The sequence below is a fragment of the Balaenoptera ricei genome, chromosome 8 (assembly GCF_028023285.1).
Source record: "Balaenoptera ricei isolate mBalRic1 chromosome 8, mBalRic1.hap2, whole genome shotgun sequence".
NCBI classification, from domain to species: Eukaryota; Metazoa; Chordata; class Mammalia; order Artiodactyla; family Balaenopteridae; genus Balaenoptera; species Balaenoptera ricei.
Window position 1 is genome coordinate 113661963 of NC_082646.1, and position 8793 is coordinate 113670755.

Sequence of the window (8793 nt, forward strand, 5' to 3'; positions counted from 1 at the left end):
CGGTACAGAGGGTCCTCAAAAAATTTAAAACAGATCTGTCATTTGATCCGGCAATCCCACTTCTGGGTACGTCCCCAGAAGAAGTGAAAACAGGGACTCAGATACTTGCACACCCGTGTTCACAGCAGCTAAAACATGGAAGCAACCCAAGTGTCCACTGATGGACGAATGGGTACACAAAAGAAGGAAATTCTGACACGTACTGTAAATGTGGATGAATCTTGGGGACATTACACTCAGTGAAATAAGCCAGAAACAGAAGGACAAATCCTGTTTGATTCCACCCACGTGAGGTCGCTGGAGGAGTCCCATCCACAGAGACAGGAAGTAGACGGTGGGGATGAGGGGCTGGTGGAGGGGAGGGGAGTGAGTGTTTCATGGGGACAGGGTTTCGGTTTGGGAGGATGAACAAGTTCTGGAGGTGGATGGAGGTGATGGTCGCAGAACAACGCGAATGTGCTTCACGCCCCTGAGCTGTGCACTTAAACATGGCTAAAATTGTAAATTTTACGTTACGTGTACTTTACCAAAATAAAAAAACAGTTTTTTCAAAAGAGAGAGAAAATTTATTTGAAGTAATAAATAAATAAATGCAGGTCAGGGAAGCAGCCCCCAGTTGGGACCCCTCAGGGAGGGGCCCAGAGCAGGGGGAGGTCTATCGTGGGGTGCTCCGGCTGGGTCAGCACCTCTGCATGGGGGCAACATTGCCACCCCCCAAGGTCAGAGACCCCCCCCCCAAGAAGGAGCATGCATTGTGGTTGGCAAGAAGGGGGTCCCCAGCAGGACAGGACGAGCTCCTCCACCTGAAGACCCCTTTACACCTTAAAAAGCATTGAGAGCCCCCAAAGAGCTTTGGTTTATGAGGGTGCTATCTCTCGATATTTGCCATGTTAGGCAATAAAACTGAGAAATTTTTTAAATGTTTATTTCAGTTAAAAATAAATACACTACATGCTAACATAAATAACATTTTTAAACTATTTCGAGATTTTACACCGTACAGAGTGATACTTTGCTCCCTTAAGAAGTATTCCTCTGGCCAAATGGAAGAAGTTATTATCATCTGGCAATCGCCCCGAGTCAGCCCGTGTGCCTGCCAGGGCTGTATAATCCCCCACTCCCCCATAAGCTCCCCCTGTTCTTCATAAATCTCATAGTGCTGTTCTTCTTGGCGTGGAAAATACATATTCAGATTCAACACAGATTCTTCACTGGGTCTCTCAGGTGTACACCAGGCAATTCAGATTCATGAGCATTTGAATAAAAGAAAAAAAAATCAAAAAAAAAAAAAAAAAAAAATAACATTTTTACCCCCCAAAAGTATATTTTCAAAAAAAAAAAAAAATTCAGTAAGAAGAGTGGCATGAATACACGTTTCTGCGAATCTCCCTGACATCAGGCTTCTCAGCGGCAGCTGGACGTCGTCACCACGTCTGCCTTCGGTCAGTTGCGAAACGTCGTCTTGGTCGAAGCATCCGGAGAAAATCCGGCCTCGCCCAGACTTGCAGCTGGAAAGGCAGGAGCACGTGAACAGCCTTTTGGGATCCTCGCGGACTTTCTCCTCTGCTCCGACACCAAACCCCGGCACGTGGCGTCTCTCGGGGCGGCTGCAGTCTGGACCGGGAGCCCACCCCGTGCACGGCTCACTGGGGCCCCGGGGACCCTCGGTCCATCTCGCCCCGTGGACGGGTCTCTGGCCGCCGTGATGCTGTAACATCGCGCATCGGTCGTTTGGAAAACGCTGGTTCAGAGTCTCCCATTCCATGTCCATGTGGAACTCACACTTACATCACAAGCTTGGAGAAAGGCCTTCAGGTCGGGAAGCTGTCTCGCTGATGCTGGCAGGTTCCAAAATTCTCATTCCCACTAGAGAGCTCGAGTTTACCGTGGCAACAAAGACTGTCCACTGTTTTTCTCGTTTTGGAGAAAACGTCTGCCAAGAACCCCGGTGTGAACAACCACGGCCCGTCGGTCAGTGGTTCTCACCCCTCGCCCGTCGCCCGAGCCCAGCGCAGCGGGACGCTCGCGCCACCCGACTCCTCACGCGCCAGGGCCCAGACTGAAGTCAGTTAAATTAGGAACGTTTGCTGAAAGCGCTTCTTTCCTTGGGAGTGTGTGGTGAGGAAGACGGGGGGCCCTGCCCCGTGGCGACACCGGGATCCTTGCTGAGGAGCCAACAGCTTTGCACACTGGGGCTTTTGCACCGTCTGTGCCACGGGAGCCCAGTGAAAAAGGCAGATCACTCGGTCTTGTTATGAAAATAGTTTAGAGCTCTCAGCCTTCCCCCAAAAAATGTCTCGGGGACCGTGCTGGGGAGTGGCTGAGACGATGCATCACCTGATAATATTATTAGAATCACCCAGGTGAACACTGATGCCTGGGTGGGGACCCTGTCCAGGGGCAGTCAGCAAGGAGCTGGAAGAAACACTATAACCTCCCCCGATGTGGCCCCTTTCCAGACTAAAATATGAAAGTGATCATTTCTGCCTCAACTGACCCCACCTTCCTCAATCCAAGACGAGGCCAGGCCATGGAAGGGATGGACCCCGGGCCCTGATCCCAGCTCAGGGCTGGCCAAGTGGACACACGCAGGCCCTGCCTTTTCTGGGCCTGTTTGCCTGCCTGGTCACTCTCCAGGCCTGTGCCCCACTGTTGGGTTGGGGGGGGGGCCTGTGTCTGCAGCCCCAGGGCCCCCAGGGGAGCCCCAGCCCCCACCGGCCCCCTCCCCAGGCCCACAGAGGAGCCTGCCAGGGCTTGGGCAGGCAGGCAATGCCACCCACACTCTCAAGGAACAAACAAAGGTGGCCATTCCTGGGAAGAGCTGACAGCTGGGGGCCAGGCTGGGGGCAAAGTCCGCCAGGGAGGGTCAGCAGTCCACGCCAAAGCCCCCACCCCGCCTGTTTATGGCCAGGTCCTGTTGGGGCACAGGTCCAGCGCCACCACCCTCCCTCCTCCCGGCATCTTCCAGAAGCCAGCCGGGGATCCCGGGGGCCAGGAGGCCCCGGCCAGGAGGACACCCACTTCTCACTTCCCAAAGATGGAGGAAACAGCCAGCTGTACCCCCATCCAGCTCACAGAATCGGGGGCAGTGTCACAGAGAGCAGAGGACAGGTGCTCCCATGGTCCAGGCTGCCCTCCGCCCCGGGTGGACGCGGGGAGCAGACGTCCTGGACGAGGCACATGGTCACACACTTGGGGTGCAGCCACAGTGGGGACCCACCTGCCTCCCCTGAGCCTCCATGTGTTAAGTCAGCTGAGGCTAGGGAAGAGGTGGATAGGGGAGGGTCCGGAGAATTGGGGGATCAGCCCAGAGTGCTGGGGGGGGTGGATTTAGGGAGGGAGGTGAGAATGGGGTTGGGGGTTAAGGGGTACAGCTTTGGGCACAGGGCAGGGTCTGAGGGCTACAGTGTTAGAGCCAAGGGGACCTGGGGTGGGAACTTAGGGCAGGTGTAGCAGGGGTGAATTCCCCCTGAATTCCCTGAAGGGGGGGAATTAGGATCCAGAACCCGGGGTCACCGTCACCCACTAAATGACGGGACGCACTGCTCTGGGAAGCAGTGAGGGCAGCAGGGTGGGACCCAGGCGCCCACCCCTGCGGCAGGGCCTCCAGTGGTCAGCTGGGGGGGGGCCTCCTCGTCCCTGCATCCTTCGCGAGGGCGGGGGAACGCCAGCCACATCCAGCCGACCCCTCCCTTCAGCCAGGGCCCAGGCAGCCACCGGGAGACCAGCTGCCCTCGGGCCCAGAGCCACCAGGTGGGGGCCACCAGGCATCTCCTTAACAGCTGGATGGGTCCTTGGTGCCTAGGCAGCCCATCTTGGCTCTGCCCCAGGGCGGGCCTGAGATGCAGAGCCTGGTGGCCCCACTTCTCCAGCCACAGGTAAGATCACCGGGGAAATCATTTCCTCCAGGCCCATCTATGGGCTGGGGCCGGGGGGACGATGACCATACCCACTCCCAACACCGCCCCCCACCCCGAGGCTCCTGCAAGTATCTCAACCAGGCAGCCCGCAGGGGCACCAAACAGCTGGGGTAAGGTGGGAGGGGGAGGGGGGGAGAGGAGCTCCGCCCAGGCGGCCCGGGTTGGGAGTGGACGTCTGGGGGGGATTCTGGAACCGCAGGTCCTCGCCGGCCCTCAGAGCCACACAGCCCGCTGGTCGAGCCCGGGCTCCCACCCTCAGCGTGCTCTGCGTCCAGCTGGCACTCAATAAAAACCTGAGGTTTCGGACGGCGGAGGGCGGTTCCATTGCACACTGTGGCACTTCCGGGCCCCCGTGTGGGCTGCCACTTCGTGCCCCCACCTGTGCCCTCTGGCCAGCGAGTGGCCCTGGGAGTGCGGGCAAGCTGCAGGGAGGGAACAGGGTCCTGGGGGGGAATCCCCGCAGACTCAGGCGGAACCTTAGTCTGGGGTGCAGGGGCGGGGGCTGCTGCCAGCCTGGGGGTCTTCAGGGACCTGGCGGTGGATGGGGGTCAGCTCTGAAACCGCACGTCACCCTGGGGGGGCCATGAGCAGCGGGGGCGGGGAACCGGCCTCCTGTGTCTGCGGTCTGGTTGGTAGCTGCCCCTTCTGCACGTTCACAAGCAAGGGGGGGCTCGGCACAGCCATGGGGAACTTGGGACCCCCCCACCCTGGAGCCCGACACAGGGCCCGCCAGGCCCAGAGGTCCCAGGAGCCGGGCGGGCCCTTGCCCCCCACCCCCGGCGCCACCTCGTCTGCCCACCTCAGTGCTTCCTCTGGGCACTGGGCGCTGCTGCGGCCACACGTGCAGGGAGCTCGCCCCCCTCCCAGTCCCGGGTGTGCAGGAAGGGTCTCAGCATCCGGGAAGGCCCACACCTCGGCCCGCGTGACCGGCCCACGGAAGGTTCGGGAGGCGGGAGGCACGCGGGATGCCGATTTTGTGCAGCAGGTGGCGCCCAGCGTCCGCACATCTTCCGGGAGGAGAGCTGCGCGTGCGCCCTCGTGTGCCGGAGCGTGGGCGGGCCCGAGCGTGTGTGGGTGTGGCTGTGACTGAGCGGGTCACGCCCACTCGGACGGACCTTCGTGGGTGTGGCTCGAGTGGAACACGCCCACTCGGAGGTCCCCTGCGTCTGCATCTGGGCCTCAGTGGCCCTGGAACGGAGTGGGGGGCGGTCGGTCAGAGGGCTTCCCGCGGTCACCTGACCCCACCTGTCTCTGCACCGCGGCCCCTGTGACAGGTGGGCGCCGTCTGCTGCCGGGTCTGCGTCCTGCATGCGAGGCAGGCACACAGGCTGGGCCGGAGGGAGTCGGCCCCTCCGCTTCCTCCTGCCCGAACTTGGCCTCTCTCATCTGCACAGTGATGGTCAGGAAGCATCAGTCACTCTAAGCATTACACCCGGTGGGGACCCTTCCCCAGCTGGGCAGCCCTGCCCGTCCTGGCCCTGAGCCCTCCCTGCCTGGCCCTGCCCCACAGAGGGCCGCCCATCTCTGACCCTGTGCTTGGGGAACTGGGCGGCAGCGGGCAGGTGCAGGGGAAACTCCTGACGTTCGGCCAGATGAGCGCACGGAAGGCCATTGGGCATCCTGGCGGCCTCCCTCCTCCAGAGGGGAGCCCTACTCCACCCGGAGGCCCTGGGGCTCTGCCTGCAGCCCCCTGGGGATAGTCAGGGCTCTGAGGCCTCAGCCCACACCCTAGAAGGCCCTTCATGACCAGGCTACCTGGGGCCCACCTGGCCTGAGCCCTTCCCTGGGAAGCCAGGGGGCAGGATGAAGGCAGAAGGGCCACGCTGGTGGCCAGCCCCTGGGGCAGGGGACGCGGGAGGGTTCAGAAGTGCCCAGAATGATAGCCCCAGCTCTGGGGGTGGGAAGAGGTGGGACCCTGCCTGGAGTCGGCCACAGCGCCAGCCCCGCCCGTGGGCTGTGAAGCTTGGATGACTGGAACCTGCCCCTCCTTCCCTCAGAAAGGGCGCCTGTCCTCCCCAGGTGTGGCCACGTCTGGCCTCGGCACAGCGGCCGTACAGAGAGCCTCTGGTGTCCCAACTTCCTATGGTGGGGAGTGCAGCTGTGAGTGGTGACCCCCCAGGAGGGGCCAGAGCCCCGCACAGCAGGCCCAGAGCTGGACCTGGAGCCAGGCCTAGTGACGCAGTGCCGCGGGAGCAGGGACATGCCTTGTGCGCAGGCCTCGAGGAAGCGGATCTGGCCTCTGCACTAGCCGATTACAGAGCTGCCGAGGGGTAGAGTCAACAGAAAGCTCTCAAGGAGCCGCTGGGGGGGACTGCCCTACCCGTCACCTGTGGGCCAGAGTCACTCCGGGGGCAGCAGCACAGGAACGGGGCCCAGCGGGCAGGGCCGGACTCCAGGTGCCCCCACCAGCCACAAACACTCAAAGGGCAGAGCCCGGCGCAGGGCTGTAAGCGTGGACTGCAGTGGCAGCCATTGCCGTGTTTCTTGTTATTATTGCTGGGAAGCCTACCCTTGTTCTACAAGCCGTGTGTGCCCAGTGAGGCTACAGCCAGAGGGCTGGGGGCTGACTCAGGCCAGCAAGGCCCAGGCCTGGGGGCACCGCATTCATCTCAGTGATACCCAGGAGGAGGGGAGGGGAGACTCCTACCCTGCGTGGTCCCCCAGCAGGTGGGGAGGCCCGAGGGAGAGAGATCCAGCTCAGAGGGTGTATCCATGGCCTCTGGAGGCCCCCCAGCAACTTCGGGCAGGACCCCCTGAGATGGGCATCTCCTTCGGGAGAGTGGTCCAGGATGTTGGCAGGATGGAGGGTACGGGCAGAGCCTTGGGAAGAACGGGCCTGCCCCACCCGTTCCCCACAGAGATGAGCAAGGTGCACAAGGTAGCCCCCCAAACAGTCTCCAAAGGAGAGAGGAGTCCCTGTACGTGGCCTCCTGTGGAAATGCACAAATTTCCAGGTCGAAGTCCTGACCCCCAGCACCTCAGAATGGGACCTGACGTGGAGGTAGGGTCCTTGCAGATGTAATTGCTTAAGATGAGGTCACACTGGAACAGGTGGGCCCTAATCTATACGAGTGGTGTCCTTATAAAAAGAGTGAACATTTTAGTCAGACACGCACACGTGGAGAAGGCCACGTGAAGATGCAGGCAGAGATGGGGGTGATGTGTCCACAGGCCATGGAACTCCAAAGGTAGCCAGGAAGCAGCAGGAAGAGGAGGGCTGTGGACCAGATGCTCCTCCCAGCCCCAGGGGACCCAAATCTGTTGACCCCTGATCTCAGACTTCAGCCTCTGGAACCGGGAGACAATAAATTCCAGGCATTCGAGGCACCCTGGAAAAGTAAAACAGGTGTCACGACAGTGCTGCCCAGCGTCTCACACACAGAAGACAGCCAGGAGGAGACACCGCAGAGGGCTAACGGCTAACAAACAGGGCGTGGGTGTGGGCAGAGGGACCCCGCGGGGCAGTGCTTCTCTTCTGGCTACTTTTCTGCATTTGCCCACATTCTGTTAGTGACTATGAACCACATTATAAGGTTTTTAGATTCCATCTCTTCAAGTTCTTCCAGCTCCAACCTCCAAAAAGAGTAACACAGGCTGAATGCACTCCCGCCTGAAACAACTAAAAGATGGGACGAAACATGGGAAACAACAGTGGTCAAGATGCTGGACATCAGGCAATGAAGAACAGGGATCCCAGGGGAGATGGGGCATGCACCAGGGGCGCCCTACAATTTCCCGGGTCACTGCCCTGAGATAGCTTCCAGGACAAGGTGCAGGGAGGGGACCAGGAGGAGCTCAGCTGAGGCCCCTGGACACCAAGGTAGCTGGAGTTCAGGGGATGCCGGAGAGGACAGGGCTGCAGAGAGTGAGCCCTGGGTGGGCAGAAGCTGCCCGAGCCCCACGGGGCAGGACACACAAGGGAGGATATGCCCGGGCTGGGAGGAGCCACTTGCGGGGACCGGAGAGAGCAGTGGTCGGGGCTCCCACAGGCAGGGAGCAGCCACCACCTCCCCCCGAACCAGGCAATGCTGGAAAACCTCAGCATCACAGTGCAGCTGGTAGACACTCCCCAGCCCTGCCTGGACAGAGCACTGCTCCAGCCCCATCTGATGGTTCACAAAAGTAAGAGCTGAAAGACCGAACTGCATCCACGTACCTTAACCGTGTCCCAGAACAAAGCTCAAGAAGACAAAAATATCCAGCCCCCACAAGGTAAAATTCACAATGTCTGGCATCCAATCAAAAAGTACCAGGAAGGCAGAGGAAAAGGACAATTCAACCCGCAATCAGGAGAAAAATCAGTCATTCGAAACCAGCCTAAATCTGACATGGATGTTAGAATGAGCAGACAAAGACATTAAAACAGTTATTATAACTGTATTCCCTGTGTTGAAAAAGCCATAGAAAAGACTGACCATGTTAAGCAGAGACCAGAAAGATATATAGATAGATGGATGGATAGATAGATAGATGGACGGATAGATAGATAGATGGATGGATGGATGGATGGATGGATGGATGGATAGATAGATAGATAGATGGATAGATAGAGATATATTTTAAAGATCCAAATTACAGTTCTAGGGATGAAAACCATGACCACGTATGAGATGAAAAATGCACTGGAGGGGTTAATGTCCAATTAGACCTGACAGAAGAAAAGATTCGTGAACCTGAAGACACAGCAATAGAAACTACCCAAAATGAAACACAAAAGACAAAAGATTCCAAAAACAAACAGCTCATGAGTGAACAGTGGGGCAAATTTAAGCAATTTAATTTACATGTAACTGGTTCCGCAAAGGAGAGAGAGACAGAAAACAGACTGAAGAAATAATGGCCAAAATTTGTTCAAAATAATGAAAACCAGAAG